Here is a 14,438-nt window from a genome sequence, read left to right as displayed (position 1 = left end):
AAATGCAAAGATATAGTTGGATATGTATGTCCAAATAAACATACGGAAAAATACACATAATCAGCTAAAAACTGGTACAATCCAACACATTGCACCAACTTATCAGATGAGGTAGTATTCTGGAAGAATAGCCTAAGACTAGACCTGGTACATGACAAAATATTCACGAAAAAAATGAAATATGAAAAATATAGGAAATGCTATGAATTTTTCAAGAAGGTAGGTGGATTATGTTTTAATCTCAATTATGTGCATTTTCAAAAGTCAGTTTTCTGGTTAAATAAATTTGTGATAGTTACAACTACACAAAACAAAGTTTCTGCTTAGCAAAAGGAATGCATCTCAACCCTTTTTTAGTTGATTTCTTCCCACTCAATTTTAAATCTTTATTTATTTTTTGTTTGTTCAAAACATTACAAAGCTCACGATATATCTTCTTTCATACATTTGACTCAATTGGGTTATGAACTCTCAATTTTCCTCAAATATGAGTTGCAGAATCACATCGGTTACATATTCACATTTTTACATAATGTCATATTAGTGACTGTTGTTTTCTGCTACATTTCCTATCCCCTACTATCCTCCCTCCCCTTCCCTCCCATCTTCTCTCTCCACCTCATCTTCCATTGTTCAATTCTCTCCCTTGTCCCCCCCATTCCCTTCACAACCTCTTATATGTAATTTTGTTTAACATTGAGGGTCTCCTACTATTCCCGTACGCTTTCCCTTTTCTTTCCCTTTCTCTCCCCCCACTCGTCTTTGTTTTATGTTAATCTATTCCTGATGCTCTTCCTCCCTGTTCTATACTTAGTTGCTCTCTTTATATCAAAGAAGACATTTGACATTTGTTTTTTAAAGATTGGCTAGCTTCTCTTAGCATAATCTGCTCTAATGACATCCATTTCCCTGCAAATTCTATGATTTTGTCATTTTTTAGTGCTGCGTAATACTCTATTGTGTATGGATGCCACATTTTTTTTTATCCATTCTTCTATTGAAGGACATCTAGGTTGATTCCACAGTCTACGTATTGTGAATTGTGCCACTATGTTCATTGATGTGCCAGTATCCCTATAGTACGCTCTTTTAAGATCCTCAGGGAATAGTCCGAGAAGGGCGATAGCTGGTTCAAATGGTGGATCCATTACCAGCGTTCCCAGAAATCTCCATACTGCTTTCCAAGTTGGCCTCACCAATTTACAGTCCCACCAGCAGTGTACAAGTGTACCCTTTTTCCCACATCCTCGTCAACACTTGTTGTTGTTTGACTTCATAATAGCTGCCAATCATACTGGAGTGAGATGGTATCTCTGGGTGGTTTTGATTTGCATTTCTCTGACTGCTAGAGATTGTGAGCATTCTTTCATGTACTTGTTGATTGATTGTATGTCCTCCTCTGTGAAGTGTCTGTTCAGGTCCTTGGCCAATTTGTTGATTACGTTATTTGTTATCTTATTGTTTAATATTTTTGAATTCTTTGTATATTCTGTATATTAGGGCTCTATCTGAAGTGTGAGGGGTAAAAATTTGTTTCCAGAATGTAGGCTCTCGAATTACCAATCTTATTGTTTCTCCTACTGAGAAAAAACTTTTTAGTTTAAGTAAGTCCAATTTTTTTATTCTTGGTATTAACTCTTGGGCTATGGGTGTCCTATTAAGGAATAGTATACCCCACAGTATGTAGATCATAGAAAACTTTTTCTTCTATGAGATGCAGTGTCTCTGATTTTGTATCTAGCTCCTTGATCCATTTTCAGTTAACATTTGTGCAAGGTGAGAGAAAGGCATTCAGTTTCATTTTGTTGCATATGGATTTCCAATTTTCACAGCACCATTTGTTGAAGATGCTATCCTTCCTCCATTGCATGCTTTTAGCCACTTTATCAAATATAAGAAAGTTGTAATTCTGGACTGCTTTCAGTGTCCTCTATTGTGTACCATTTGTCCACCAGTCTGTTTTGGTACCAGTACCATGCTATTTTTGTTACTATTGCTTTGTAGTACAGATTGAACTCTGGTATCGCTATACATCCAGATTCACAATTCCTGCTTAGAGTTGATTTTGCTATTCTGGGTCTTTTGTTTTTCCATATGAATTTCATGATTGCTTTATCTTTTTACAAGAAATGCTGTTGGGATTTTGATTGGCATCACATTAAACTTGTAGAGAACTTTGGGTAATATCGCCATTTGGATGATGTTAGTTCTGCCTATCCATGAACAGGGTACATTTTTCCATCTTCTAAGATCTTCTATTTCTCTCTTTAGGGTTCTGTAGTTTTCATTATATAAATCTTTCACCTCTTTTGTTAGGTTCATTCTCAAGTATCTTATTTTATTTGAGGATATTGTGAATGGAGTGATTTTCCTCATTTCCATTTCAGAAGTTTTGTTGCTGATATACAGGAATGTCTTTGATGTATGCATGTTGATTTTATATCCTGCCACTTTGCTGAATTCATTCATTAACTCTAGCCATTTCTTTGTAGACCCTTTTGGGTGTGTTGAATATATTATCATGTCATCTGCAAATAGCGATAATTTAAATCTTTCATTTCCTATTTTTATGCCTTTAATTTCTTTTGTCTGTCTAATTGCTCTGGCTAGTATTTCAAGAACTAAATTGAATAGAAGTGATGATAGAGGACATCCCTTTCTCGTTCAAGATTTTTAGAGGGAATTCCTTCAGTTTTTCTCCATTTAGGATGATGCTAGCCTGAGTTTTAGCATATATAGCTTTACAATGTTTAGGTAAGTTCCTGTTACCCCTACTTTTTCTAGTGTTTTGAACATAGAGGGATGCTGTACTTTCTCAAATGCTATTTCTGCATCTATCGAGATAATCATATGGTTCTTGTCTTTCATTCTATTGATGTGGTGAATGGCATTTATTGATTTCCATATATTGAACTAGCCTTGCATCCCAGGGATGAATCCTACTTGATCATGGTACACAATTTTTTGATAGGCTTTTGTATTTGATTCGCCAGGATTTTATTGAGAATTTTTGCATCCAAGTTCAATAGAGATATTGGTCTATAGTTTTCTTTCTTTGAAGTGTCTTTGTCTGGTTTTGGGATCAGGGTGATATTGGCCTCATAGAATGAATTTGGAAGACTTCCTTCTTTTTCTATTTCTTGAAATAGCTTGAAAAGTATTGGTATTAATTCCTTTTTGAAGGTTTTGTAGATCTCTGCTGTATACCCATTCGGTCCATGGCTTTTTTTGGTTGGTAGTATTTTGATGGCTTCTTCTATTTCTTCCTTTGTTATTGGTCTGTTTAAATTGTGTGTGTCTTCCTGACTCAGTCTGGGCAGATCACATGACTTAAGAAGTTTATTGATATCTTCACTATCATCTATTTTATTGGAACATAGGGTTTCCATATACTTTCTAATTATCTTCTTATTTCTGTAGTGTCTGTTGTGATATTGCCTTTTTCATCCCGTATGTTAGTAATTTGAGTTCTCTCTTTTCTTCTCTTCCTTAGCATGGCTAAGGGCCTGTAAATCTTATTTATTTTTTCAAAGAACCAACTTTTAGTTTTATCAATATTTTCAATGTTTTTTTTTTGTTTGTTTCAATTTCGTCTCTGCTTAGTTTCAGCTCCGGGTCATTGGCAGGCAGGGGGTCTCCAACCGCCCAGTCACGCTTGCAGCAGGTGGGCTGTCGCTGGCGGGTGGGTGATCTCAAGCCACCTAGTGGTGTGGCTGGTCGCTGGCAGGCGGGTGTTCTCCAGCCGTCCAGTCACGCAGGCAGAGGGTGGAGTGTTGCCTGCGGGCCTGCAGTCTCCAGCCGCCCAGTCACAAAAGCATTGCCTCTAGTCCCCTGGTTTCCCCTGCTAGTCCTGATTTCTCCTGCTAGACCAGATTTCCCCTGAGTGATGCCTCTCGGCAGTTCAAACTGTACTCTGGGCCTGCCATTTGTTGGGTGTGGAGGGTGTCTATTGGGAACCCAGACAATCTATTGTTTTGATTTTTTCTGCTTACCCCTCCCCCAGTGCTGGCTAGACACGTTTCGTTTTCGCCACTGATGGGAGGGGGAGTTGAAAGTCAGGTGTCTCTAGTTTTAAGTGCGAATTTATGCAGGCTTGCTCTGATAATCCCTCCCCAAGGAAGCCTAGGAGATATTTTATGCGAATTCCCCACTGTACTGGAGATGAGCTGACTAACACACACCTGTTTTATTGTTGCAATCTGTTGGAGAGTGGCGGTGGTTACTTCAGCTCTTCAAGATGGTGGCCGCTGGTTTCCTTGGTGGAGTTTCCTTTGGGGGAATAGAACTTTACCACTTCCTTCTCCGTCTGAAATCCCGAACTTAGGCGGCGGCTAAGTGCGGTCTCAGCTGGCAGGATTCCACAGAATCCACAGCAACATTTCTCCCTGCTTGAAGGTCGCTTCTCGGTGGTGCCCAGCCATCTGTAACAGCGGGCCTGGCCGCACGATTCAATCAGCCCAGATCTCGGGTCACACAGATGGCTTTTGGGAACCCCGGCTCTCTATTGATTTGATTTTTTTCAGCTTGCCCCTCCCCCAGCACTGGCTAGACAGGTTTCATTTTTGCCGCTGATGGGAGGGGGAGTTGAAGGTCAGGTGCCTCTAGTTTTCCCCCATCTCTATGCAGGCTCGCTATGATAATCTATACCCCGGAAAGCCTAGGAGAGATTTTATGTGAATTCCCCAAAGTATCAGAGATGAGCTGAGTAACACACACCTGTTTTATTGTTGCAATATGTAGGAGAGTGGCTGTGGTTACTTCAGATCTCCAAGATGGTGGCCATTGGTTTCCATTGAGGAGTTTCCCTTGTGGGTTATAGAACTGTAGTGCTTCCTTCCCCGTCTGAAATCCTGAACTCAGCCCAGGGCTCATTGGGGGCTCTACTGGCAGGATTCTACAGAATGTGCATCAACGTTTCTCCCTGTTTATTGGTCGCATCTCAGTGGTGCCCTGCCGTCTGTAGCCATTGGGCGGGCCACAAGGATCAGTCAGACCGGATCTCCGGTCGCACATTTGGCTCGTGTTTGAGACACAATTACCGGTCCTCGGTTCTAGAAATACTTCTTCCAGGTTTCAGTGCACCCCCATTTTGCTGTAAGTTACTAAGAGATAGTTTTTTGTCGTTCTGACTCGTTATTACCTGTGCAGTGGCACAGTACACTGGGTGTGATGAACTCTATTCACAGCCATCTTCCAATGACGAAATATTATGATTTGTATGCACCATTTACTGAAGTTAGTTTTCAGTATTAGGAAACAAATATGTATTTAAGGTGGATGAATATTTTTGAGAATAATCTTGTGAAAAGTTGATTATAAATCCACATGCATGAATAAGAATGATTTTAGGGAGTATATAATAAGACACATATACTTCATATTTTGAACAATCTGGAGAGTATATGTATATATATATATATATATATATATATATATATATATATATATATATATACACACACACACACACATATATATATACACACACACACAAACACACACACACACAGACATTAAAAAGTAGAAATATATATGCCAATCGCAATTCAAAATGAAATATATATCATCCACATATCCAAAAAAATACATTTAATTGAAATTGGATTTATGTATAATGTTGTTCAACTAGGAAGCTCAACATAGGTTGATTTTTCAGTTCCAACAGCGTTTAGGAGGAGTGACCTCTTCTCACAATTTGTATCTGCCAAGTCAGCCACCTCAGAAGAATGTACGTGTAATGTCAGGTAGGATTCTATATGTGCACATAAAAATACATGTGCTGAATAGGCTACAGAGAAAGGGAGACAGGAATTCACATATTTGTTGACTTTAAAAACACATGGAAACTATTTCAAAAAACATTGACTATATTTATAACTCATACCCTATATAATGCGAAAGGGAAGTCCAACTATACACCACGGCTTCTCTAAACTGATTGTATTTCTATTCTGTTAGGGTTACTATTCTCCATCATATTAGGATTAGTAGTCAGAGTCTAGTAGGGTATGGGTTAGTGTCAGAGATTCATTATTTTGAATGGAAAATAGGAAAATAAACCCAATGTGTTTGAAAATATTTGTTACACAAAAATCTTTCCACTCTCATCCAGAACAATGCCTTGATATTACCCTCGCCCAAAGTATTGCACAATTAGAGGAGAAGAGTTAGAAAATCTGTGAATACATATCTGGAATGGAATATGCTCAGGAGTTCACAACCTTGTAGGTTGTAGAGGAGTTTCCAAATGAAAGGGACAGGGCAAACACTCCACAAACATGGAGCTCTGCAGGCCTAAATACTTCTTGAGAAACTGCCTCTGAGTTTGGGCACTGGAAATATGTGTTGTTGTCAGGAGCTTTAGCTTCCTTTGTAGTGAGAGCATCAAAACTGGGTCTGCATCTTTGTGACCTGGAGGACATGGTATCTTATTTTCCAATGAACATGAGGTAGCAGTGCTGAATTCTCTCTTTGTAGGTAAACTGTGGCAACCTGGGGCAAATTTTCTCTCCGTGTGGACTGTGAATCCATTTGGTCGTCCTCTACTTTTTCTGGTGTTTCTTGCTGCTGCAATGGGAGTTCGGTATTTCCTTCACGAAATACAAGAATTTCAACTGGGACACAGTGCTGGAGGGAGTAGTCACATGTGGTGGGTCAGGGTCTGCAGGGGAATGCACCAATTAGGCTTCTATTCCACATAGGTTGCCCTCTTGACCATAGCAACCTGATTCTGAACATTGCCCTGAAACCTCTCCATATAATAAGAAGCCATTACATATAAGGGTCTGCTGGTTACACCATGTCAGTCACAAGCCATTTGGAAGCAAATGGCAAATCCACATGGCCCCAACACAGATGTTCTATCACACAACTGCCCACCAGTGCTCTAGGCCCGCTAATCAGCAGGCTCCAACTTACTGGCATCTCTGTTGTACACCATTTTCATGAAACCCAGTCAATAAACGCACTGTCTGGAATACTCATGATAAGAAACTGGACATCAAAGATTCTCTAGTGCCACCTGTTCATGAAAATTTCAAAAATTCCATGATATTTATCTAGCCAATTTTCAAAGATGAAGTCGGAGGCACTATGATTTTCAATTCATTCAGGAACCATTAAATGTTGAGGAAGCTCATTTCAATGAAAGCTCTGGAGAACACTCACAGGCAAGTCTTCCCAAAGAGTGGCCAAAAGGGCACATGAAGCCAGGCCCATTGAGGTCTAAAATGTGAGATCCATGTGTGTTTTGACTCTCAACTGTGGCTGCCAAGTCTTTCAGAATAAAATCATGTGATATCCTGGCTGAGATTCCCCGTGCCTTGTGGAAATCTTTCCTGGGCACAAATCTCAGATTCTAAGGGCGACTCTCATGCATGGCCTCCTAAAATCCCAACACAACTCATGGCAATACTTCTCTGAGACAAGTTCCAGAACTCAGTCTCTAAGGGGAATCACACCAGAGTTCAAGCCCAGGTGGAGCCAGTCATCTTTTCCAACTGTCAAACTATTTACCACAATTAAAACCAAAACACTTTCACATGGCCCTCATCTTCTTCCATATATACACTCATTATAACCTCTGGATGGAGGTTTCCATGAGGGGCACAGCCCAAGACTGTGTCCAAAATAAGCTCCCTTCCCCCTCATTTGCCTAAAGTCAGGTGGCCTGAAACCTTCTTGTGAACCAGGAGTGATCAATTAGGCCTGCCGTTAATACTGCTCTGCTTCTTCAATTTGAGGACTACTGACTGTGGGGTTTAGATTCTTTATGTGAATTGGAATCATGAGAAAACCCAAGCACCTATGGACTTGCCTCTGCAGGTTTTGAGGAACTCATTTGACTCAAAGAATCCCTATTTTCACTTGATGGAGGTCATGAACCTTACAGAGGAATGCGAGAAACTTCAGCCACAATGACTGCTCTTTTGGCCATTTTGGTTTTGGATGAACTCATGGGATCCATCAGGTTCTCAGAATCTAACAACAGCCTCACACAGGGCCAAGAGGCTGATTCAGACACATCCATTTCCGATGCAAATAAGCAAAGAGCCACAGGTGATGCCCATTCATTTCCATGTGAAAACAGTTTTCTTCAGGCTTCACAAAGGAGTGGCCTGAGGTAAAGACCTTCCTGAAATTCAGGGCAACAGAACAATAGGTAAGCAAGGGCCCAAAGCAGGGTTTCTCCACTGAGACTTTCCTGGTCAAACTGATATCTAAATTTTCTGAGATGCTTGACATTCCCTTTATCTATCCAGTACATGGCCATATCACATAGCTTTTAGGTGGTACATATCTTGGACACAAACCATGAGCCTATTCTGGAAAGTGTCGTGAATTCAGGAAGAAAACAGGAACTTAGGAAGATAGCATGTGTTTCTCTTTGATAAGGCAAGCAGTATTCCATTCATAAATTGGGCAGGATGAATGATTGGAAGCATTCTACTAGACAGGACACATCCATTGATGCATTCTCTTTTCTAATGTCTACAATCACGGACAGAGTTGGATACACAGACATAGAAGCACTCGCCTTGTCAAACGACTTACTAGAAACTTTCCATGCCAACCCAAACAAACAGCCTTTCCTACCTATTCTCAGAAAATGAGACAAAACCACGAACACACACCCACACCCACACCCATAAGGCACCTCCATTTCCCAAGTAGGTCTCTGAGGTCCGGAGTGTCCTCTGAATAGTGGGACATAATATATTCCCCTAAAATGGCCTGTCCTGTCTCACATCTGGTCTCCTTGGCCAACTCTGTGAAGTCATCAGGAGCCATGGGTGAGCCACTACCTGCTTTCTCAGGAAAGGCCCCTCTTCAGAGCTTTCCTGGCATTTGGCCATCCTCACATCAGTAGGTACTAAGAAATACTGACTCTGTCCTTGGTAAATTGAAACAAGTGAGCCTATTGGGACTGGGACTGTGACTGGCTCTGGGTGCCTGTCTTCCTGGATCCAAAGTTCAGAGAGTTCCATCACAAATGAAGTTAGGTAGGTCACTTCCTTCAGGAACTGAATGAAGTCACTGCCTTGGAAACCACTTTGTCCTAACAGTTGCTTCCAAGGTTCCCATGAGATGGAGGCTGCCCCTACTTCCTGTGACACTTTCACAAGTTCGAATGGTATATCAACCATTAGCACCCGGGAACAGTTCTCCACACAGGCCTGGTTTGGTCCATCTTCTCTACGTTAAGAGGATAGAGGCTGATTCAGACACATCCCTTCACCCTGACCAGGTTGTTTGCCATGGAAGATGACTCTTGCTCTCTCAGGTCCTTCAAAGCTGCCTACATCTTCTCCAGGGATCATTTCTGCATGGACCTTTGATATTCTCAGCAGGTGGAAGATCTCCTACATTCCTGTATTGTAAGACCAACTCTGTTCCTCCTCTTCTGTAAAGTTAGATTGAGAGAACAGTGTATGTTTAAGGTTAATAACATGTTCGATTTGGGATAGGAATCTCTCTGCCGGAAGAATAATGGTATTGGGAACCTGTGATGTTTACAAGAATATATAGGTGAAATATAAGTATGAAAACAGAAATCTAGATAAGATTTGAATCCAAGAAGGGCATTGGGCCCTTGAGTGGGATTCTTAGGTTTGAATTATGTTCTGCACATGTGTCTCAGATAAATTGATATACCATGGCAGAGGACCATATACCTTGGATGATTGATTGTTGAAGAGAACATCGAGTCAAAAAGGGATAGTCAGTAGGATTAGGAAGATAGTAGGTTTAGAAAGAAGAGTTAATATAGGATTTGGACCAAAAGTTCTTCAGCAATAGGGTTTTGGGTAGAGAGTGAAGGTAAATGTCAGGATATGTGAAGTGTCAGTCACAATGATGAATTGGGAAAAATATGTAGAAAAGCAGATATCAATAGAGATATTAGGAAATCAGGCACTGTCTGGTACACTCATGATCAGCAACAGGACATCCAAAGGTTCTTCAGTACCACCTGGTCATTGGAATTTCAAAAATTTCATTGTATTTATCTAGCCAATTTTCAAAGATGATGTTGGATGTATTGTGGGTTTCAATTCATTTAGGAAGCTTATATTAATGAACGCTCTGGAGAACTCTCACAGGCATGTCTTCCCAAAGAGTGGCCAAAATGTCACATGAAGCCAGCCCCATTGAGGTCTACAATGTGAGGTTAATGTATCTTTTGACTCTCAACTATGGCTGCCAAGTCTTTCAGAATAAAATCATGTGATACCATGGCTGAGATTCCCAGTGCTCTGTGGAAAGCCACCTGGGACTAGGTCACCAATACCATCTTTCTCAGGAAAGGCCCCTCTTCAGATCTCTTCTGGCATTTTACAATCCTCATATCAGTAGGTACCAAGAAAAACTGACTCTGTCCTTGGCAAATCCAAACAAGTGAGCCCACTGGAATGGGACTGGGACTGGCTCTGGGTGCCTGGCTTCCTGGATCCCAAGTTCAGACATTTCCATCACCAAGGAAGTGAGGTGAGATCACTTCCTTCAGGAACTGAAGGAGGTCCCTGCCTTGGCAACCATTTTGTCCTTACAGTTGCTTCCAAGCGTCCCATGAGATAGAGGCTGCCCCTACTTCCTGTGACACTTTCACAAGATAGAATGGTATATCATCCATAGGCACCTGGAAACAGCTCTCCACACAGGCATGGCATGATCAATCTTCTCTACATTAAGAAAGGAGAGGCTGATTCAGACACATCCTTTCATACTGACCAGGTTGTTTGCCATGGAAGATGACCTTTGCTCTTTTAGGTCCTTCATAGCTGCGTGCAACTTCTCCAGGGTATCATTTCTGCATGGATCTTTGATGTTCTCAGCAGGTGGAAGGTAACCTACATTACTGTATTGTAAGACAAACTTTGTACTGGCTCTTCTGTAAAGTTAGTTTGAGGGAACAGTGTATAGTTAGGGTAATAACAGGTTCGATTTGGGTTAGGAATAATACTGAGGAATGAACAATGGTATTGGGAACTTGAGATATTTACAAAAATATATAGGTGAAATATAAGTATGAAAACAGAAATCTAGATAAGATTTGAATCTAAGAAGGGCATTGGACTGTTGATTGAGATACTTAGCTTTTAATTATGTTGTGCACAGATGTCTCAGATAAATCGATATACAATGAAATAGGACCTTGTACCTTGGATGATTGATTGTCGAAGAGATCATTCAGTCAAAAAGGGATAGTCAGTAGTATTAGGAAGATAGTCGGTAGGTTTAGAAAAAAGAGTGAGTATAGGATGTGGACCAAAAGTTCTTTAGCAATAGGCATTCGGATCGAGAGTGAATGTAAATGTCAGCACATGTGAAGAGTCAGTCACAATGATGAACTGGGTAAAATATGTAGGAAAGCAAATATCAATAGAGACATTAGGAAATCAGGCAAAGTATAAAGTGAGTGATAGGATTAGTCATTTTCAACAGGGTTGAGGTTGAATATATAATTTTAGGAAGAAACAAATATGTAGTCACCAATAGGATTGATTTTAGAGCATTAAGCAACCTGGACATGTATGTTTTAGTAATCCATGCTCACTTTTCATTTAGGTTTTGGTGAAAGTTTAAGAAAATATGTAATTGTCACTTCCTGTTTTTCTGTATGCTTAACAAAACACTGTTGAAATCTTGAGGACTGTTTGCTACACTTGTTCCCAGAATGTGCCGTCCCCAACTGCCAAACTGCAGAATGTACTCCCTCAACCCTTTGCACGCAAACTGCCCACTTGCTCTGACCCATCAAGAAACTTCCCTCCCTGCCCTCTCCAAGGAAAGCATATAAGCTCTGCTTAAGCTGTTCTCATTACTCTCTGCTCTATTCAGGTGAGCTCTGAGTCCCAGAATGCTGGACTCCCAATAAACCCTTTACTGTTGCATGAGACATTGTCATGGTGGTCTCTTCCTCTGACACTTGCCCGACCTTTAAATCTGGAGGCCCCAGCGATATCCTGCAGTGGTGGACGAAAGACAACCAACGGGCTCCTCTCAGGGTATGTAAGGCGCCTCTTTCTGGTTTCAGGTTTCAGGTTAGGGCTTGGCAAAATGGCTATTTGTGATGATCGTGAGCTCTCTCCGACGGTGGCTGACAGACGTGTCACAGAGCCACAGGCCAAGTCCCTTGGGGACCCCCAGAGACTCAGGAAATCAAAGAACAAAAGTCTCCTTGACTCAGTGACATTTTGTTTCGGTTTCGGTATTGCCAGCCTATCAGGTTTTGCCGGCTATTCAGTCCTGGTCTCAGTATTGGACGTCCATTACCTGTCTTTATTGTCTTTTTATGGTCTATATAGTGTGTCATTGCTTCACTGTTTGTGTATCTCTCATTATGGGACAGAGCACTTCAATGCCTCTGTCCCTAACCCTTGATTACTGGACCAAAGTGCGCTTAAGGACCCAGAATCTTTCTTTTTCTGTAAAACGCCGGACCCGGCAGACTCTCTGTGCCTCAGAATGACACACCTTTGGAGTTTAATGGCCCCCAGAAGGATGTTTCTACTTCTCACTAATTTGAAAAGTCAGAGATATTGTCTTTCAGCCGGGGCCACATAGCCATCCAGATCAACCGCCATGTATCTTAATTTGGCAGGACCTCTGCAAATCTCCTCCTCCATGGATGAAGCCTTTCTTTGTCCCTGCCCCCGCTCCTACTCCTTCCCCCACGATTTTATCTCTCAAACCCTCTGCTCCTCCTCCTCCACCCTCTGTTCTCCCTGAGTCTCAAGACTCTACTGGACTCTCCTCCCCCTTCTTATAACCTGCCCTCATCCCCGAACCCCCAACAACCTCTAAGTGATTCCCCTGCTGCTGACTCAGCCTCTTTGCAATTGGAGAAAGCTAGGCCAGCCCAGCATCCTCCAGATGACTCCCCTGCGGCACACATTGCCCCTCATTCCCTGGAGGAAGTTGGCCCGGCTAAAAGAACTCAAAGAACTCCCTGGCATTTTCACACCTGCCTACTTGGGTTGACTGCCAACAAATCCTAGGGACTCTCTACATGACAGAGGAACGAGAGAGAAACTCCTGGAAGCTAGAAAAAAATATCCTCGGACCAGATGGGCGACCAACAAAACTTTCCAACATTATCAAAGCTGGCTTTCCCTTGAACTGACCCAACTGGGACCCTAACACCTTTGAAGGTAGGGAGCATCTGTCCACTTATTGCCGGGCCGTAATAGTGGGTTTCCACGTGGTTGCTAGACGACCAACATATTTGGCCAAGGTAAGAGAGATTATTCAAGGGCCTGATGAATATGCCTCTATGTTTCTAGAGAGAATTATGGAGGCATATAGGAGATATAGTACTTTCGATCCTCAGGCAGAGGATCAAAAGGCATCTCTCATGATGGCCTTCATTGGGCAAGCTGCCCTGGATATTAAAAGAAATTTACACTACTTAGATGGATTATAAGATATGACTTTGAGAGATTTAGTCAGAGAAGCCGAGAAAGAATACTATAAGAGAGAAACAGAGCAAAAGAGAGGGAGAAAAGTGAGGATGAGAGACGCAAAAGACAGACTAAGGCATTGACTAAGGTCCTGGTCACAGCAATAAAAAGGCCAGAAATTAAGAAACAGGGAGACAGGAAGGGATACCTTGGCCCATGCCAGAGGCCACCCCGGGACTCAGATCAATGTGAATACTGTAAAGAAAAAGGACACTGTGCCAAAGTGTGCCCTAGAAAGAGACAGCCACACCAGCCAGTCATTCTGACTCTGGAGGATGACTAAAAAAGTCGGGGCTCAGATCCCTTCCCTGAGCTCAGGGTAACTTTTGAAGTGGAGGGGAGCCCAGTAAACTTTGAAGTGGATACAGGGGCAGTATACTCAGTCCTTAAGGCCCCACTGGGCCCTCTATCAAATAAAAGGTCTCTAGTTCAAAGGGATAACAGCAGTAAATATCGGACATAGACAAATAAGAGGATCTTGGACATGGGGAGAGGAAAAATCCATCACTCCTTCCTAGTAATCCCAAAATGCTTGGCCCCATAGATGGACAGAGATCTGCTCATCAAGCTCCAGGCCAAAACAAGTTTTAACCCCGAAGGCCCCAAAATGAAATATCTAAATCCTTCAGTAAATACTCCTATAGTCACGGCTTTAAATATGTCACTAGAAGATGAACCGCAAATCTTCACACCCCCCAAGACTGATCAAACAGGCAAGCTACCCCAGAAATGGATAATAGATTACAGAGATGCCTGGGCAAAATCTGCTGGGTTAGGCCTAGCCATGAAAGAACCTCCAATAACAGTGGAGTTAAAAGCCACAGCCTCCCCTATCAATGTCAAACAATATTCTCTGAACAAAAAAGCTAAAGATGCGATAAGGCCCCATATTCAGAAATGTCTGGCCTTAGATTCCTAAGGCCATGTCAATCAACCTGGAACACTCCCCTGCTACTAGTAAAAAAAGCCAGAAACTGG

The sequence above is a fragment of the Callospermophilus lateralis genome, unplaced genomic scaffold, assembly GCF_048772815.1.
Source record: "Callospermophilus lateralis isolate mCalLat2 unplaced genomic scaffold, mCalLat2.hap1 Scaffold_432, whole genome shotgun sequence".
Taxonomy (NCBI): Eukaryota; Metazoa; Chordata; class Mammalia; order Rodentia; family Sciuridae; genus Callospermophilus; species Callospermophilus lateralis.
Note: the sequence above shows the minus strand (reverse complement) of the source record.